This window comes from Poromitra crassiceps (assembly GCF_964638095.1).
Source record: "Poromitra crassiceps genome assembly, chromosome: 15".
Taxonomy (NCBI): Eukaryota; Metazoa; Chordata; class Actinopteri; order Beryciformes; family Melamphaidae; genus Poromitra; species Poromitra crassiceps.
Genome location: NC_139634.1, coordinates 35,729,060 through 35,748,526, shown reverse-complemented (window position 1 = coordinate 35,748,526; position 19,467 = coordinate 35,729,060).

Here is a 19,467-nt window from a genome sequence, read left to right as displayed (position 1 = left end):
CTATTTCTGGTTCACAAACGTTGAGATCCGACGTACTGTAGGCTATCCATGGTTTGCAGAAACGTAACATGCCAACATGTTACTCTGGTGATTGGGCCGTTTGGAAAGAGACGGTTCATTCATTAGAGCACAGTAAGTATCCTCTTTGCATAAAAACAAGGCAGACAAATGATGATTCATCTCCCCTGATTTTATTTTGAGTTCTGAATGATGTCCGGGGAGACGGTGCTGGCGCCGGGCATGTAGCAAGGCTCAGGAGAAGTCAGCTGAAGTAAATCACAACAGTGTGGAGGATAAGGGGGCGAGGGAAGAGGAAGTCTGTCTTTTTTCCCTCACCCACCCACATTTTCTCTCTTTCTCAGTTCTTCATCAGTCACAACTTGTAAATCGTTTTTAGGGAGCGTTTGTTTTGACCGATTTTAAGGGGATTTTGACACACGGGGTTCCTCTGCCTTTCCGACATGCTGCCACTCCGAACGTTAACTTCCATTATTCGGACTGGCGGTCGTTCACCTTAGAAGCCGCAATGCCGACCTTAGGTTTAGGCGTGGGGGTGGGAGAGGTTAGGTTTTGGGTTAGGGTCTGGGGGAGGTTAGGTTTAGGCATGGGGGGAGGTTAGGTTTGGCGTGGGGGCTGGGAGAGGTTAGTGAAAAACGGGGAATATAGACCCCCTTTCTGAGTGCCGATATTTCGGAGTGGCAGAACGTCGGAGTGGCAGCACGTCGGAGTGGCAGCATGTAACCTTGACACACAGGCCAATGCAATCACAAGAAAGTGTTAAGCGCGCCATAATTTAATGTACTTTTGGGTGACAGCTTACCTAAGGAATACAGAACAATTAGCTTCTTTCGGCGAACAATTCACAAACATTTTTATGATAGAGACCAAGTAAGCGTCCGTAGTCCTTACAGGACCTTACAGGATTGCATCCATTGGTTCTGTTTGATTCATGCATGATTCATGTTTTTGTCCTTTGCTTAGTGACAGCTTACCTGACACCATCTGAATCATCCTGATACAGCAAACTAAACTCATTGGTATTCAGTGCAGGTTAAAACAAATTATTTGTTTAGTTTAATGACAAACTATTTGTGAACATTATTTCACCCTGACTTCCTCTTTTGTTGAACGCCCACATGGTGCTGGTCAACCTGAAACATGTCCTTATCTGTTGATCTCATCTTACATTTGCATTTTAGCCATTTAGCCCACACTGTTACCCAGAACAACTTCAACAACAACAAAACCGTTGTTCAGTTCAAATGTACGCTAAGTTGTCAGTTGAAATGTGCGCTAAGTTGTGATATAACACACTGGTTTGTCAACCTATATCAACGTCATGAAAGTTTTTGCATTTACTGTTCTGAACACCTGTCCATGGCTCTTTCTGTGTTAAAGTCAGGAAGTGATGCGTTTTACATTTCCAGTGCATATCCCATTATGTATGTTTCATGACTCTTAACATGCTTCAACATGTGCTGTTGACAAGCCACACAAATATGTCACAGCAAACTATAGCGAGATGTGCGGAAAATGACACCTGCTTTTTAAGACTTTATCGTCTTTTCTACCGGGCATGTGCAAGTATGCGTTGTGAGCAATGGGGCGGTTGCACTGGAAAAGATCCAAGACTATGTTTGTCTTTAGTCCTGGCTTAATTCCAGCTGCTTATTGCAGTTTTCCTCAAATGCTCTTGATGTCTTTGCATCTGATGAAATGGGAGGCACTGATCCAAGAAGCATCTTTCCTGCAGAGAGATGAGGGAAGACTCTGTGTGATGCTGCGGAACCTGCAGAAGCTTAACGGTTCTCATCGCGCGCCTACTGACGGAGAGCATTCAGTACAGAATGACATGAACCTTCGATTTTAATACGGGTTCGTTAAGCTTCTCTTGTAGTCTTTTATAGTGGTTAACACGAGATGAGTCTCCCTTTAAAGAAAAAGCTCAGACGAAAAAATAAGGCGTCACATTGAAACACACCTTTGCACATCATCCGATCTATAGCAGAGAGTATAACTCATAGAAGGAGAAGGCAATGGAAATGTAATTGCCTCACAATTAGAACCTCTCCCTCATAATGAAATCTGAAAGGGGATTCTTCGGGCGTTGTTCATTATTTTCTTAGAAAATCGCAGGCTTTTGACATAGGAAATTCAATTCATCAGGCGCTGGGTAGACTTCATTTTGAATCGACCGGGAAGTCGGAAAACAGCTCTGCCGAAGGCTTTTTAATTCACTGGGAGCTTGTGGCTGACAGACTAAAGGAAAAAGAGAGAGATAAGTTCCAAATGTGAAAACAGTTGTATGATAATAATAGTGCCAATGTGCTAAAGTGAAGTGTTGAATCACAGAGAAGCATACAAACATAGCCAATATGATGAAATCCTATCATGAGTCCTGAGTTTGTATGGGATGCTGCTAACGCTCTTTGATAGTTAACTAAAATATTATACATTTCATTCACTTTTTCATCAATTAATGCTAATGCTATATACTTCAGCAAGGTTGCTGTACCACAGTAAGGGTAGACCTCTGTTCAGTGCTCTGTGATAGCACAGTCTCTGTTCATCCTGTATAACACAATTTATTGTTTTGACATCTCATTTCTATTGTCTATAAGTTATTAGTTGCAAATAGTACTTACAGTAATGTTTGTTTTGATCTACTTGGAGTAGTAGCCTTACCCGGTGGGGTTTACAGTGCAATGAGGTCCCCACAGAGTTTAGACAATCACAGGAAATTCCTTGCAAGTTGATATAACTTTTTCTTTGATTGAAAACATATCTGACAATTTCTGAATTGTTCTGATGCCAAAAGAAAAAACTGATCTGGGACTCTGCACACTCCAAATGATTTGCAAACACTATTTGACACAATCTGTCTGGCGGCACTTTAGCAGAAAGAGAAAAGAGTTGAACCAAAGCAGGTCATCGATCCCTGCAAATAAATCACCTCCAGCGGAGGAGGGAAGACAGAGCGACTGCTGATCAGGTTCGCCCGACTTGAAAACGCAGCAAACTTATAGCTACTCGATTTCACCAACAGGTGCAATTTGACTCCGATTTCCACCATGTTGTCTGGGATTCCCTTTTTATTTCCAACAACACCTGCTCTTTGCTCTTGGAAAACTTTGTCCTCCCGGGTCGACTGATCCTGTTTCCAGCAGCGGGCCCAGAGCACACTAAAAGCCACCCAACCCAGGAACAACCGGGAAACATTAACCCGGCCGCTGCGCTACCCACTAATGGATCGGACCCATTTCATCAGCAATCTGACATTTAATGAATATATATTTTATCTCCCCGTGCCAGTTATCGGAATGTCCTCCCCGTTCCGAGAAATGGCCGCCCCTGGGACTCTTTTGAACGGACCCCCCCCCCCCCCCCCCCCCCCCCTTATCCGACCGGCACCTGTACGCCAATCACACTCGCTGCAACCGGGCCCCACAATCCCCCTTGTTTTGCTCCCTGCCTCTCTGCCTTCAATATGGTACGTGATTAATAATTCATGGCGAGTTATTAGGGCCAGTTTCAATAGCAGATCTGCTGATGGAGGGCCGGCGCTGGGCGAGTGTGCCCGCAGGGATGCTGCGTGTTGTTGTGTCAGCCCCCCATCTGCCAGAATGCAATAAGGCAAACAATGGAGGCCTTGATTTTCCACCAGCAGGCCCATAATCTTTAAATGGCTATTAGCTGAAGAGTGCAACCAGTCAATAACCGACAAAATCCTTTTAAAAAGCTTCTCTCTCTCTCTCTCTCTCCCTCTCTCTCTCTCTCTCTCACTCTTTCTCCCTGCCTCTTAATCTCTATCTTTCTCTCTTTCTTCCTCTCAATCTCTCTCTTCTTCCTTTCTGGTCAAATTGGGCCGCAGTTGCAGCGATGAAACTCTTTCCTGTGGGTTTTTAGTGTTACTGCTCGCTGGTGGCAGGAGGTCGTCGGTGAAATAACACGGTGGCCTGTTCCTGGTCTGTTCAAGTGCAACAGTTTGTCACTCGGGCACCTTAAACCTCTCAGTCCACTGGGGGGGGGGGGGGGGGGGGGGGGGGGGGGGATATGCATTTTTAATAAGTAATTAAATCTGATCTTGATCTTAAAATCGTCTTTTTTTGCAGAATGAGTAGAAAAAATCTGCAGATGGAATGAAGACATTGCCCCCTGTTTCCATGTGCGGTTTCACTTGTCAAAAGAATTTCCTTGAAAGCAGTGATCTTGAAATAAGGCAGTCATCGCGCGGCGACGTCGTATGGATGATATACACTCAAATTACTTGTGCTTTCGCCATCAATCACAAGAGATAGAGCTTGAGAGAGATTGAATTACCGTTTACAAGGATGAGATTAAATTGTTTTTAATACACAATGTTATGAAAGCAATAACCTTTCTGATGGCCGCAATCAATCCTAATAAAACTGATATTCATTAGTGTCAGGGAATATTCCCTGCTTTGTGTCTCCTTGAACTAATACGCTACCTGAATCATCTCGGCTTTAGCACACAAGCACATTTCTGTTTGGCCTTTATTGCTTACGAGGCAAACACACACGGTGTGGCTCGACAGCAGCTTACACTCTTCAACAGCTGAACGTTTCAGTTGGAGATCTGCTCTAATTACAGCTAGCTTCCTTGTATCTATTGTGAAAATGTGATTTTTACTGTGTCAATTACAAGCAACCATTACTAGACATATAAATAGAGATTCAGGTATGACTCCATTATTCTAAACTAGAAACAGAGCGCGCTCTCTCTCTCTAGCCTACCGTGTCTCGTCTTCTTTCTCCTTCTCCCTCCTCCTCCCCATTGTTCATTTCTACCGTACCTCGTTGGTTTCCCCTCGAGGTCTCGCCCGCTTTGCCGGTTCGCAGACACAGGGTTACCCTAACTCTAACAATAATGCACTTTATTGGTTGCTTTATTAGTTGGAAACCAGAGAGCTAGTTAGCGTTTGTTCTTTGTTTATGGGATTGTTTTTTATTATATTACGTACATTAGTTTGGAAACTTCTGTTGGTACACATGCATTGGTAAGCCCTTGTTCACACAGGACGCCGAACGTAAGCAGAACTGAAGCTTGAAGCAGGCACAAGCTGAACGTACGCCTAACCGTTCTCACAAGACGCCTTCTCTTTTCCTCTCAGCGCCTACTCTCGCGCCTTGAACTCACCTACAACTCCCATTGACTTCCTGCCTGGCTTCACGCGTCACGCTTGAAAATTCGGCGTCAGTCCTGAGCGATCGCTTGAGCGTGGCGGCGTGAGCGTGGCTTCGGCAAGGCGTCAGCGTGACACGCGCGCGGGTGGTGTGAACGGCTTCGCCTGTTAACAAGGACGCCTAAATGAAACTTGTGGGTTCAGCGTAGGTAGAGCTTAGGTTGATCGTTGCTTCGGCGTACTGTGTGAACGGGGGCCAACTGTTGTATAAAAGCCATTATCCTCCTGCCGATGATCATAGTCATTCCATCAGAGGAGAGCGCCCTCTCTGGTGTTCCTGCTACACTATCGCACTCGCTCCCTCACTCCTTCCGTGACAGTGACTGGAGTCAGAAACATCACTTCAACCAGTATGGCATACAGGTTACCGTATTGTCACGCATCAGCACAGTGTTTTGACAAGCCAACGTGACCTCTGTGTTGCACAATCACATGATCACAACTGGTCAGGTCAAAGGTCATCGCTAATGGATGGTGTAGCAAGGGAAGCAGCCTTGTGTGTGTGTGTGTGTGTGTGTGTGTGTGTTTTGTCTAGCACTGGATTCTGCAGTTAGAGAGCCATAAAAGACCGCAGGAGTTGTCTGTTGTGTGCAGTTATTGTGATATACACCATCGTATGAACAAAGGTATTGTGCAGTTTGGTCGTGGTAAAGTAGTTTCATAATAGGCTACGTTTATGTAGTACTAAAATAAATAAATAATGCAGTACCTGGTTAATCTGTGTAGTAGAGTATACCCAAAATGGTATTTCTGACATATTTCAATCTTTGGATCTGTTATTACTTTACTGATGAAATATTTCATCCTGGCTGTTTAGTGTTTACTATTGTGGAAATAAGAAATGAAATATGAAATAATAAATACATAAAAAGAAGGTGTTTCACCTTCTGGTGAAATTATCTTATTTGTGGTTTTCTACCTGGAATTAAATGCTGGTGTCCATCTTCCTTAGAAAAGAAATACTTGATCTCAGTGGTCAATTAAAGGTCAAATAAAAAAATAAATAAAAACAAAATAAAAGCAAAATGTATGGATGAAACATGATATGCAATATGAAAAGTCTCTGTGAAATGGGGGGGGGGGCAATTTTTAAAAACAATATGGAGAAATTGACAGTTAATTGAGTTACTGTGCCCAGTGCAAGGGGAGACTATCAAAATAAGAGTACCCACTCTTTGGTTTTGGTCCAAGGCCAAAACACCCACACAGGAAACACAACATATTAAAGGTTGAGTCTACAAAGGAAACGCCTCAATATGTCTCTGCAAACCCCCCCTCCCCCCCCCCCCATTACCACCATCACCCCATTTTCTCTCTCTATCACTTTCTCTCAGTTTCTCTCCCTCTCTTTCTCTCTGTCTGTGTTGCTGGCTCTCTCTTACTCTCTCCCCATCTTTGCCCCCCCCCCCCCCCACACACACACTCTGCATCCCTCAGTATCTACCCGGCAGGGAGCAGTAATCCATCTTCATTGGGGAGACACATGTGCTGTTTTGACAGCGAGGGCTCTGACGGAGCGAGAGGAAGGAAAGCAGCAACCCCATGACAGCAAAGACACATTATCGGTGGGAAAACACATCCGACCATCAATTACTGAAGCCCGTCCAGCCCCACCAACACTTTGGGTATTAGCTATTGTCACCGCCGTCCAGCTCAATGATCCAGCCGCACTGTACCGGCTGTTCAATCAATATGCTGAGTTAAGTCTCTTTTAGCCCACGCTGCGTCTTTCATATCACATCCATCCGCAATTCTTAAAGCGGTAATGCTTATTTTCATTTTGGCGATATCTTTGGTGCCGAGCGCTCGTCGTCGTTGTGGTGTTTCCCCACTGCACTTTGCACAGATCTGTTCCATAGACTGTATAAAATATAAACTGTATAAAACTATAAAAATATGGATGCAGCTACCATGACGATGATGTCACCCAAGGGTTTGTCGACTCATGTTTTGAAGCCTTGAGTTTGGCCTTTTGACCGTCACCATCTTTTCTTGTCTTTTCTTTAGCCAGATAGAGCCACAGCCACTGCTATTGGTCCGTGATCAGCGAGCTGCGCGATCACTGGACCAGGCGACTTGTCAATCACGCCCCGAAGCATAGTCTGTTTTATTGTTTATTTTACAATATGGACCATACTTAACAAAATGAGCATCATGCTGTATAGAAGAAGACTTGAAACTAGCGATTAGACCAAAGTGTTTACTGAATTAAGTGAGAAGTATGGTCATTTTCCTGACTTCTATACAATCACACTTCTTTCTGCAGCCATAGGCTGTAAAGTTGGGCATTTTAACATGGGATTCTATGGGGATGGATTCGCTTTTGCAGCCAGCCTCAAGTGGCCATTCGAGGTGCCATTTTTGACACTTCCACGTTGGCTTCGTTTTTCCAAGACGGAGGTTGCCGTTTGGTTGAATCACTGTTGTGTTTGATCTAAAACGAAAAAAGGACATTTATATAGCCTACAATGTGGTGGATTATTCCTTTAATAAGTGGATCAGTCGGCTCGACATGTGAACTTTTCTTTACGGTTCGGTTTGATTGATCACTTTCTAATATCAGCGGATCACTCTGGTATGGGAAACGTCACTGATGCAGCTGATCTAACTTGGAAGGATTGTCAAGTTGGATTCGCTTGTAATTGCTGCCATTGGCGATTCTCGTCAATGTCTGCCATTTGGAATGGTATTACTTCAACCTAAAGATGACACATCAATTAAATACAGTCTCTTCAAGCTGAGAGAGAGAGACAGAATGTGACAACATGTCTGTGACAGTTGCCATGAGGACATTAATGACATCGCTGCCTGTCAACCTGTCACTAGTCTCTCGTCTGTTGTTATTGTCGTGAAATTAAGTCGGAAAAGTCAATGAATCAATACACCTAAAGCCACAATCAGTGAGTCTCAGGAACAGGGAAAATGGCGGCGCGATTATGTAGAGGGGATAGAAGTGTTACCTTTAAAAACAACAACAACAACAAAACGTATTTATTCTTTCTAAATGCGTAGAAAAAACATCTTTGTTCAAAATGAGATGACCATCAGTTGAAGACATAACACCAACTGTGTTCTCACTCCCAGCTCATCAACATACTGATATTTGCTCAGGGCACCCTGGCATCACTTTTTAACACACTGTGTAGGCTACCCCTTTTCGTCATTTTTCAGGGTAGTCCTAGTCACCTTATGCAGCCCCGCCCACTTGACCCATTGTATCACATCTTCCTGTTCAAAACGCCGGCTGTTTTACCTGCTAGTCTGACTCACTTCCGATTGTATTTAGACTTCCTGTTAGTCTCTCAAGCCAGACGGTCTCTCATAAGGTGAATAGACTTCTATAGAACTCCCAGGTCTGAAATGAGAATAGCGAAAAGAGGAGACACCACTATAAACAGGAAGTAGTATAAACAGGAAGTAGTATGACATTGAAAGATGGGCGATGTGGTCAGGGTGGCGGATGGGCATATACGGTACTGTACATTTGCCGTCGATGCCGTCGAGGACCAAGGTTCGATCCCCGGTGTTTTCTAAACTTGACAATAGCCATAACATTAACCCTAACCTTAACCAAACTTGTTTTACTTGCCGAAATAACCAAAGTCATTTTAATTGTCTAAATCGAACCATTAACCACCCTTTCTGATACATAATTCAATCTGTGTCGTCTATTTCAGACGTTGGCGTTGTAACTCTATTTGGACTACCCTGCACGTTGAAACATGATGGAAAGGAGCTTCCCATTGGGTTAAAAAGTGACGCGCAGGAGACCTGGCCAAACATCAGTACATTATTTGATGAGTTGGGAGTGAGAACGTGTTGACTGAATGGTGCAGTAGCACAAAATGAAAAATAAATGATGATGCAGGATAGATGGTACCTTCGGTCCTTGGTGGACAAATTGGTGACATATTTATTGGAGCTCATCTTTTAGACAAATTGAAAGATGAACTTGAGACAGCGTTTTAACGTTCCATACCATCTGGATGCCTCGTCAGTCAACATTTTAATTGGCATCGTGGTGTAAATGCTGATGGATTAATGTAGTTGGGTAATGAATGCACTTGATCTTCATTGCCACATCGCTATCGCTAATTTTCGCCATGACATCACAGGGATCACGACGGTAATAAGCCTCTGATTTACTACGACATCCTCCATGATTTTATTTGTGCCTAATGTTTTTTTTAAACTTGTCACATAAATCAACTCAAATCAAAAGGAGGAAGAGGTGATCCCCCCCTCCCCCCTCCTCCATGCATTAGCTCATCCTCCGCTCTGCAGACGCTCTCTCCACTTCCTGTCTGTAGGCGCTCATGCCGGGACGCCGCTCGCTCAGCGCTTCCTCTTGACGACCCTCTGAGGTACATTTGATGTCAGTGTGAACAGCTTGTTTTCCTTTTTTCTCTCTCTCTCTCTCTCTCTCTCTCGCTGTCTCTCTCTCGCTCTCTCTCTCTCTGTCTGTCTATATCAGTGATACTCTACCCGAGAGCCGCACGCAGCTTGGCCCTTTAGCTCCCCTCCAGTGTATTTTGTCATTTTTAAGATATTTCACGTGTTGCTGAGTCATGACCTGACCTGTTGATTAGCCACACTATTCGCCAGTAAAAAGAAATTGACAAAAATTCTCATAACCTAATTTTGTGCTCAAAGTATAAAAAAAACAAGATGTTGTTAAAAAAGGGTGACTATATATATGACTGATATAATAATAATAATAATAATAATAATAATAATAATAATAATAATAATAAGTAATACTGATATAAATAGCTAGCGTTAGCCGCTGGCGTTAGCTACGTCCGTTAGCTACTATGTTCACCAGGCTCAAAACGCCACTGAATGACCAATTTGATATAACTGTTAACTAGTTTGAGTGACGTTCTTTCCATTAAGCCCATCAGCTTTGATATCTGCTGGCCAGTTTGTTGATATTATAGCAAATAGGCATTGAGCGTGCCTATTTGGTCTGTGCGGAGACCACACAGACCCCGTAGCTCGGCCTCGCCTGCCCTATTGGTGCGTGCGTGTTGCTCACTAAATTGCATCAGTGATGTCACAATTCCTCCTTGTATGTGTGTGTGCCCCATTATGATATCACTGATGACTCTAATTAAAAAATCTGGCTCCGTCAGGTCACCCGCACGGGTGCTCTGTACACACCCTGAAGGTTTCAGCCCGATCGCACGTAAAACGGCATAGCTGTGCCTGTGGCCGAACACAGAACTTGAAACAAACAAAGCCCACTATACTGTATATAGATAGATATTTTGGCTTCTAAACGAACATTTTTATGGAGGTACAGGGCGGTCACTTCTGTTGAAGCACAGATAAAGAGTATCCTAAAGGCAAGAGACGAAGCTGTTGTGCTTTTTTGCCAACAGTGCTGCAGCCATCATGTTGTAGTGGAACAAACTATTAGCTTTCGGTTCTTATCAATGTAAGTTATTTGGTGCAAATCAGATGACGTGCGACTATACAAATACCTATATAGCCTATTAGAACTAGAAATTGAGCGCGCTTCGTGTGCTGAAGCTTTCTAGCATCCCTCGCTGGCTCGCCCGCTGAACTGACAGCACTCATTTGTACCACGCCTCGTTGGTTTGCCCTCGAGGTCTGATCGCCTAGCTGCTTCGCGACCTTGCCGCCAGACAGTCACCCTGTTATAATAGTAGGATGTTTTCATAGAACACCAACAGTTGTACAGGTAGGAAAACTAACTGAAGGGGGGCTTCAAGTCCTACTTAAAAAAAATCTAAACAAACAAAGAAACAAAACACTGGCAGCACTGCAGAATTAATCAACATTTCATTCTCATTCTCAACTCACATCAATCTATTACGCCCCAACCCCTCAACCATCTGAACAACCAACTAAATGAGAGGTTCTAAGGGCTGAGAAGCTGGCAAGACTCAAACAGAAGCGAACTGGTTTCAGGGTGGAAAGAGATGTTTTTGCATTGTGGCTGTTGCAAAAATATTTCTTTGTCAATGTGGCGCCTGAGTAAGGTTGAGTGCCACTGGTCTATACGCTTCACATTTCCTCAGTCTGAAGCGGCGGCGCAGGTTATTGGACGCAGGCTGGAGAGGCCGGCATTCCAGATTGATGGCCGCCAGGGAGGGAGCGTGTCCGTGGCATGTCGGCCTGAGAAGAAGCATGCGGCGTGTACAGAAAGAGCTCCTCTCTGCCCCTATCCATCATCCACAAGCCCTAATCACCCAGTGATGGAGAACGCACAGGTGGAGTGGAGAGAGTTTTGGATGATAGACGTGTGTTGTTGCTGCACAACAAAAGCATTTCTTTCACTGTTTTCTGAAGCTTTGTTTATGATGGTCTGTTTCAGCACCACCCTACTTCATAAACAGCCAATCCCTGTTCTCATGGGACATTTGTCATATTTGTAGAGATCATCAGTGATTTTTAATCCTGCGTGAATCTGTCATGTGTGTAATCTGTCAAAGTCAAGATCCTATAGTCCAAATCTGGTCAGCCGCAATCTTTTCTCATTTTCCTCTTACTCGTGTGCAATTTCTTTCTTCCTCCTGTCGTGAGAAATGGAGGCGGTCGTGGAAACTAAAGGTTTTGAATGCATTTTTGATGCAATCCTGAATTTTTGCTTTGCTAAATCTAATAACCTACATCCCATTAGATGATTTTAAATTCATAACTGCTGATTGATTTGTTTAATGATGTTTGTGATTCTTCCTGATTTGTCCATGTATGTTCACTCGCCTGTGGCTGGTATTGTTTTCACCTTGTGCGTGTGTGTGTGTGTGTGTGTGTGTGTGTGTGTGTGTGTGTGTGTGTGTGTGTGTGTGTGTGTGTGTGTGTGTGTGTGTGTGTGTGTGTGTGTGTGTGTGTGTGTGTGTGTGTGTGTGTGATGAATGAGAATGTGGTCCTATAGACACCTGTAATTGTAGCAGGAACTACCACAGAAGCTGTTTTGAGTACTTCGTCAGGTGTGTTTATGCCTGTCTGTCTGTCTGTCTGTCTGTCTGTCTGTCTGTCTGTCTGTCTGCCTGTCTGTCTGTCTGTCTGTCTGTCTGTCTCTCTGTCTGTCTGCCTGTCTGTCTCTCTGTCTGTCTGCCTGTCTGTCTGTCTGTCTCTCTGTCTGTCTGCCTGTCTCTCTGTCTGTCTGCCTGTCTGTCTGTCTGTCTGTCTGTCTGTCTGTCTACATGTCTGTCTGTCTGTCTGTCTGTCTGTCTGTCTGTCTGTCTGTCTGTCTGTCTGCATGCCTGCCTGCCTGCCTGCCTGCCTGAAAATGGGTGTGGTGGTCCATATGTAGGACTTTAGAGACACATTCACACCTGGAACAACCACAACAGCCTTCTACTTGGCAACTGAGCAGCCGCGGTGAGGCAGTTTGGGGTCTACTTGCCTTGCTCAACGGCATCTCAACTCCAGATGTTGATGTTAGAGCATTTCTTACTTTCTCTCCCCCACCCTCCCTGGTGGTCCTGGGATTCAAACCGGCAACCTTGCAGACAGTCACAGGCTGGCACTGGCTGTTGTAATGTGATGAACGTATTATCAATCAATGACATGAATCCTGGATGAAGCTATTATTCCAAACAACACTGTCAATGAGGAGAGCCATACGCCGCTTCTCATTCGCCTCACGTTACACACTTCATCATAAAAAGTATGTCAGTCATGCATGAACAGGATTATCTGCCTTGTAGTCAAAATTATTTTGATCCCACAACAGTCGGGCAACCATTGTGCAAAACTGTCGAACATACATGTAAAGCTACGATAATCTCACTCTACTTATCGGTACTATATATAGAAGCGATTGATATGATGGGGTGACTCAGCGGGTTGAATGGCATCTCTGCACTGTTTTGTTTTTTTTCAATGGGGAAAAAAAGAAGCGAGTGAAAGCTGATGATGATTCACCCTCCAGCCATGGGAATCATGTGAGCATCTGTAAACCTCTCAACACATTATCGCTGTCAAAATAGCAATTTAAGATGTCAGGCATGTCAACGAACACAACTTCCAAGGAGAGAACAGACAGTAGGCCTATATTAGTAATAGTGCAAACTATCCCTATACCAATTTAATACCACCCCTCCCCCACACCATCCGCAGTGTGTAGTAAGGCTTTAATCACTTTCACCAACATTCGATAATGTAATTCATACTGGCGATTATATTGTCAGAGGAGGTGTCAGCTCATTTTGGAATGAAGATGGTAGCCAAATGGTTCAAAACAACCTAATTCTTCAAATCTAGAGCACGCCCCCTACACACACACACACACACACACACACACACACACACACACACACACACACACGCCCCATCAGCAATTAAGCGACAGAGAGCCTTGCCTGGAGGACATCCATCAAATATAAGTCTCTTCCCACGTCTCGCCTTTATTTTGTTATTTGTCATTGAAATGATTAATAGTCACTTAACAGATTATTGCACGGCATGCTGCCGCAGCTCCTGCAGTTACACAATACTTAGCTTCTCAGCTGTCAGCGATGCATGCAGGGAAGAGGATAGCACAGGTTCACATGGAGGAGGAGGAGGAGCAGAACCAGAGGTTAACACACTCTCACAGACCAGACCATGTGTCACTTTCATTGTCTTTCATTCGTCTGTGTCGCCAGTTTTGAGTTGACACCCTCAATAGGGCTCAATACAGCATACAGTATTTTACTGTAATCACAACATATACAGTATTATCCCAAACTAGCTGCAATGATGAGTCGATTAATCGATTAGTTGATCGAAAGAAAATTAATCTGCAACTTTTTTTTGTATAACCAATTAATCGTTTTAGACTAATTCTTTATGAAAAAAATAAAAAAATAAAATGATCTCGTTCCAGCTTCTTAAATGGGAATATTGTCTGGTTTCTTTAGTTTTCTGTGAGAGTAAACTGACTAGCTTTGGTTGTGGCCTGTTGGTCAGGACAAAAGAAGACATTTGAGCATGTCATCTTGGGCTTTGGGGGGAAAAGTGACGAACATTTCACACCATTTTGTGACATTTTATACACCAAACGACTAATCGATTACTCAAGAAAATAATCGACAGATTAATTGATAATGAAAATAATCGTAGATTAGAACAGACATTCAGAAAGGTGGAAGACTGTTGGCAATGATAAACAATTTCTATAGAATAACAGGATGAACTGGCAGATGTGGCGACGTGGCGTGTTGAAAAGTAACACAAATCTCATATCTGTTGTAGCCTACTAAATGAGTAGAAAAATTACATATGAAACACACCATAGACAGTCCCACTGTCTGTCAGTCTTTCATCATACCGTTTACTTTTAGTGTGTGTATGTTTTTTTTTATACTGCCAGTTAGTTATGGATATTTATGTATCGCTATTTATGTATTGATATTTTAATTTGAACTGTGCTGCATATGCATTTCAGCTTGGCCTTGCCCTGACTGCAATATGGATATGAATACATTTTGTAGTTGACCGTAAATTGTTTGGCATCTCATTATAAAATCGAATCTTTGTCGAGGAGTTGGAGTTGGAGTGGTGCGACTTGAATGAGACAGAAAAAAAAGTGCATGATGACCTCATTCAGTGCAGCCATTAACATTGAAGTAATGCATATGCTGTTATCCCAGGTAGCACTGCGCCTCGTTTGTCAATGTCAGATGAAAGGTTTTGCAAGACAAAGACCCATTAAGAGCTCAGACTAAGTGTTTCTTTTTTGAATATTATATGATGCCCATTTGTTTGCACCGTCTGTTGGAGTAAGGCCATGACTCACTGTCATTGCAGAAGGCAAAAAGTTTTTATTTCCTAGCAATCTGCCCCTATCAGCTAAGTGTCGGTAATGTAACTACCAATGATGACATGCCTATATGTCTGTTGAATCCAGCCCACATACACATAGCATGCTGTTGTCTTTAAAGGGGAACTCAACCAAAAATGTATTTTAGGTTTTTATTCAGCAAATGCTAATTTAGTGAGTTTTAGTATTATTTTAGCAAATTAACAAATACGTTTGTGGGATAACATCCTAAAAGTAATTCAGTGGATTTTCAGTGGATCCCATTTAGAGGCCAAATTTGTTGCTGCAGTATGAGAGGAGCTTAAATTAGGTCACAGCTAAATGTGAAATGTATGTATTTTGAATCTGTATAAGATTTATTTTAATTTATTATGTCTATAAACATAAGATTAAAGTAAACGTGTATTGAGTTATGATGGGTTAGGAAAGTGCAGCCTATATATCTTTGAGTGACATCTAAAATGTCAAAATATTGATTATCTTCATTTGCATCCAGGTGTCTTTAATGTGAAATTATATATTTCAGACATTTCTGTGGCCTATTTCAAGTAATTTCTCTTATAAGTCTGTTCAAGTAAATCTAGATATGGGGCTGTTGTCATTCTTCCAGTTTGTGATAAATTGTGTTTATTTTTTCCAAACCGTCAGCATGTCTAACCTGAGACACCATCTGAGAGAAACAGGTTTTGATTCATCTGAATGCTAATGTTTGCGTTGGCCTCGAGAACTAGTCCGGGAAGAAGCAACGCGGAAAGCCCCTCTTTAAGATTTCATGTATCCCCCCCTTCCTTTCCGCCCTCTCTGCTGGCGTCGGCCATTAAAGCGCTCACGCTGTTCACTTTATCATTCTTATGACCCCATCTTCGACGTGGGTACTGAGGCCTGCCTCCCCCTCTGTCTCTAATTCATCATCCTTTATAGAGACTAATAGGCTGGAGGTGACGCGGGGGAGAGCCGACGATGATTCCGCCCTGCTCGAGTGGGGCTCAGATCCACTCAGAGTGAAGGGTATTCATTTGCCTCCAAGACACGGTGGTATTCATTTGTTGCAATGGCACCCAATTTCCTGCTGGCTTGGAGGACCGAACGCGGCGAACACATCTTTACGAGGCCTCTTAAAGCCGAGACGTACAGCCTGCCTCGCTTCTGAAACGCCGTATGATGTAGCTTCTCTCCTGGTGGCCTGTTACAGCGTTACAGCTTATATTACTTGTGTCTCCTATTAAATGGCACGTCTTTTATTTGGTGCGGTGTGCAAGCCGAGGATACATTTATAGCTCACCTCGATGCGAGCATTAATAACAGCAGGCCTGCTGATTGGCTCAGAGGCAGCGGGTCTGACCGGTAAGCAGGTGATCCTCTGCACCAACACAGGAGAATGTATCGCAGCTGTGTGCTGTAAGGGGAGGATATCACTGCTATATATGGTGACCGCCATTGCTACCAAAGTGCCTTAGAGCAAGGCTCTGTGCCCCTACTTGCTCCAGGAGTTGCAGCTGACTGTACCCTGTCCTCAGTGATAATATAATGGCTGTGTGATAATATAATGTGTGTGTGTGTGTGTGTGTGTGTGTGTGTGTGTGTGTGTGTGTGTGTGTGTGTGTGTGTGTGTGTGTGTGTGTGTGTGTGTGTGTGTGTGTGTGTGTGTGTGTGTGTGTGTGTGTGTGTGTGAATAAAGGGGATATAGTAAGACAAAGATCAACTATGATTACTGAGTTTAAAACAGCCAATAGAGGCGTTCAAGTGATGTAACACATCTGTCAGTTCTTGGACAACAATGGTTGTAAATAGCTACAGCTTGGACATCTCAACAATAGGCTAACGTTACTGAATAGACATGGTTAATTTCTGTGCTTTTTTGACTGGGAGCAGAACATTTCGGCATGGATACTGATTTTGCATTTAGATTCAGCTTGTTAGCTAGCTAGCTAGCTATAACATCTGCACAGGCTACCAGCTAACCATCACTGTCTGATTGCAAACACATCTGGCTTGCACTTATGTTTAAAGGAACACTTCACCCAAAAATGAAGATTCTGTCATATACAGTACTCACCCTCATGCATGCCATTGAGACACAGGTGAAGTTACACACAGGGAGGTTGCCACTTGCCAGCACAACGAGAGAGAGAGAGAGAGAGAGAGAGAGAGAGAGAGAACAAATGATAAATGGACTGAATTTATATCGCGCTTTTGTCATCTACCGACCAATCAAAGCGCTTTACAATAATGCCTATACATTGATTGACCCATTCCCCCAAACATACACAGATGGCGGCAAGCTATGACGCAGGGTGCTGCAACAACAATCATGAGAAATGTGGGGTTCAGTATCCTGGCCAAGGACACTTCGACATGCAGACTGGAGGAGCCGGGGATCAAGCATAATATAGACTTCTGATTAGTGGACGACAAGCTCTACCTCCTGAGCTACAGCAGCCTCATTGACTTCAGTTGTACTGTACTGAGGTCAATGGAGACTCGGGCTCTCTCAAGTTGTGCTGGCCAGTGACCACCTCCCTGTGTTGTGCTGGTCAGTGACCACCTCCCTGTGTTGTGCTGGCCAGGGACCACCTCCCTGTGTTGTGCTGGCCAGGGACCACCTCCCTGTGTTGTGCTGGCCAGTGACCACCTCCCTGTGTTGTGCTGGTCAGTGATCACCTCCCTGTGTTGTGCTGGCCAGGGACCACCTCCCTGTGTTGTGCTGGCCAGGGACCACCTCCCTGTGTTGTGCTGGCCAGTGACCACCTCCCTGTGTTGTGCTGGTCAGTGATCACCTCCCTGTGTTGTTCTGGCCAGGGACCACCTCCCTGTGTTGTGCTGGTCAGTGACCACCTCCCTGTGTTGTGCTGGCCAGTGACCACCTCCCTGTGTTGTGCTGGTCAGTGACCACCTCCCTGTGTTGTGCTGGTCAGTGACCACCTCCCTGTGTTGTGCTGGTCAGTGACCACCTCCCTGTGTTGTGCTGGTCAGGGACCACCTCCCTGTGTTGTGCTGGCCAGTGACCACCTCCCTGTGTTGTGCTGGTCAGTGACCACCTCCCTGTGTGTTATATGGACAAACTTCAACCAGTTTCAACTAGCATGAGGGCAAATAGATGGCAGAATTTTCATTTTTGGGTGAACTCTTTCCTGTGTCAACAACTTTTTCTAGTATGTCTCTTTCTCTATCAATGGATATGCGATGGTGTGATTGCTAGATCATTTTTGATACAACAAGCCTCTATTAAGTAATGTTCCTCTTCCAATATGATGCACTGATAGATCCACTTCTGATATGAATGTCTCTACTGCTTTAGGATCCATATTCTGTAGCTGGATCCAAGTGATCTGCTTCACCACAGCTCAAACTTCATAGTATGTATGTTAATAGATACGGGCGACACAGCTGCAGGATGAGTGTGTGAAAGCATCCTTCTGCACATGCAAAGCACTTGCATTATCGGGTTGGAAACATAGCCTATAAATCTTCAGCAACGCAGCATAGAAGTGAACCATTAGCGTGCTCTGAAAAACAGCCAAAGGGAAAAGCATATAATTAATATTTAAATGAATATGAATTATTTTGCCATTTCCAAAAGGAGAAATAAAACATTGCCGGCTATTTAACGAAAGCAAAAAGGCAACCGAGCTTATGAGGTATAATGTTTCCACAAGCGCTATTTGTTTAATCCACAGGTAGACTATTAGCTGGGTGAGCTGAATTATAGATCTCATTATCTAAATAAATGAGAAATTATTAGGTGAATTAACGAGGCTATGATAACATAATTACCTGTCCCAATTTTAGACAACGTGGGAAGACGATGGTAAATTACTCCGCTCAGAAACCACTCATCTAATACTATTTCCAATAAAGGGTAATAACATTTGATTAAACACAACACGCTTCCTTTGGGGGGAAATATTAGGTTGAGAAATGTGTTTATTTTTAAACTGAATAGGGACGGATAATCATCCAACCTGGAAAGCAAAAATACCAACCATGTTGTGAACACTTGGTACAAATAAAATACAGTAATACAGTGGAACAATATATACCGCCTGAACTATAATTTGATGCATTCAATGCCACTCGCTTGAGTTGTCTGAGCTAGAAAAGCGGGGTTAAAAATAACCTCTATTGTATCGAGTGGTATTTCAAATGTGTTAGGCTACAGTATAGCCATTGGCATTCGGTTGGACGCTGGCATTAATCCCCACACACCTCGGACTCTGACATAAAGCTTTCCATAAGGCCAGTTACATTTGAAGAGGTCTATTCCATAATGTCAACTTTGGATAACGTCCAATTCCCTTAAGTCCACCCTAATTGCCTGAGATAATCTGTATGTTGCCCACCAGGGGCTTACTAGCTTTGAATGCTGCTACTATATTGCAAGATTTATATGTAAAAATGGTCTAATCAGTCAAAATTAGAAATTGGTATGACACAGTAGAGTGTCCTATCTGCCCAAATTGTGACCCTGTAGATTCAATTAAAA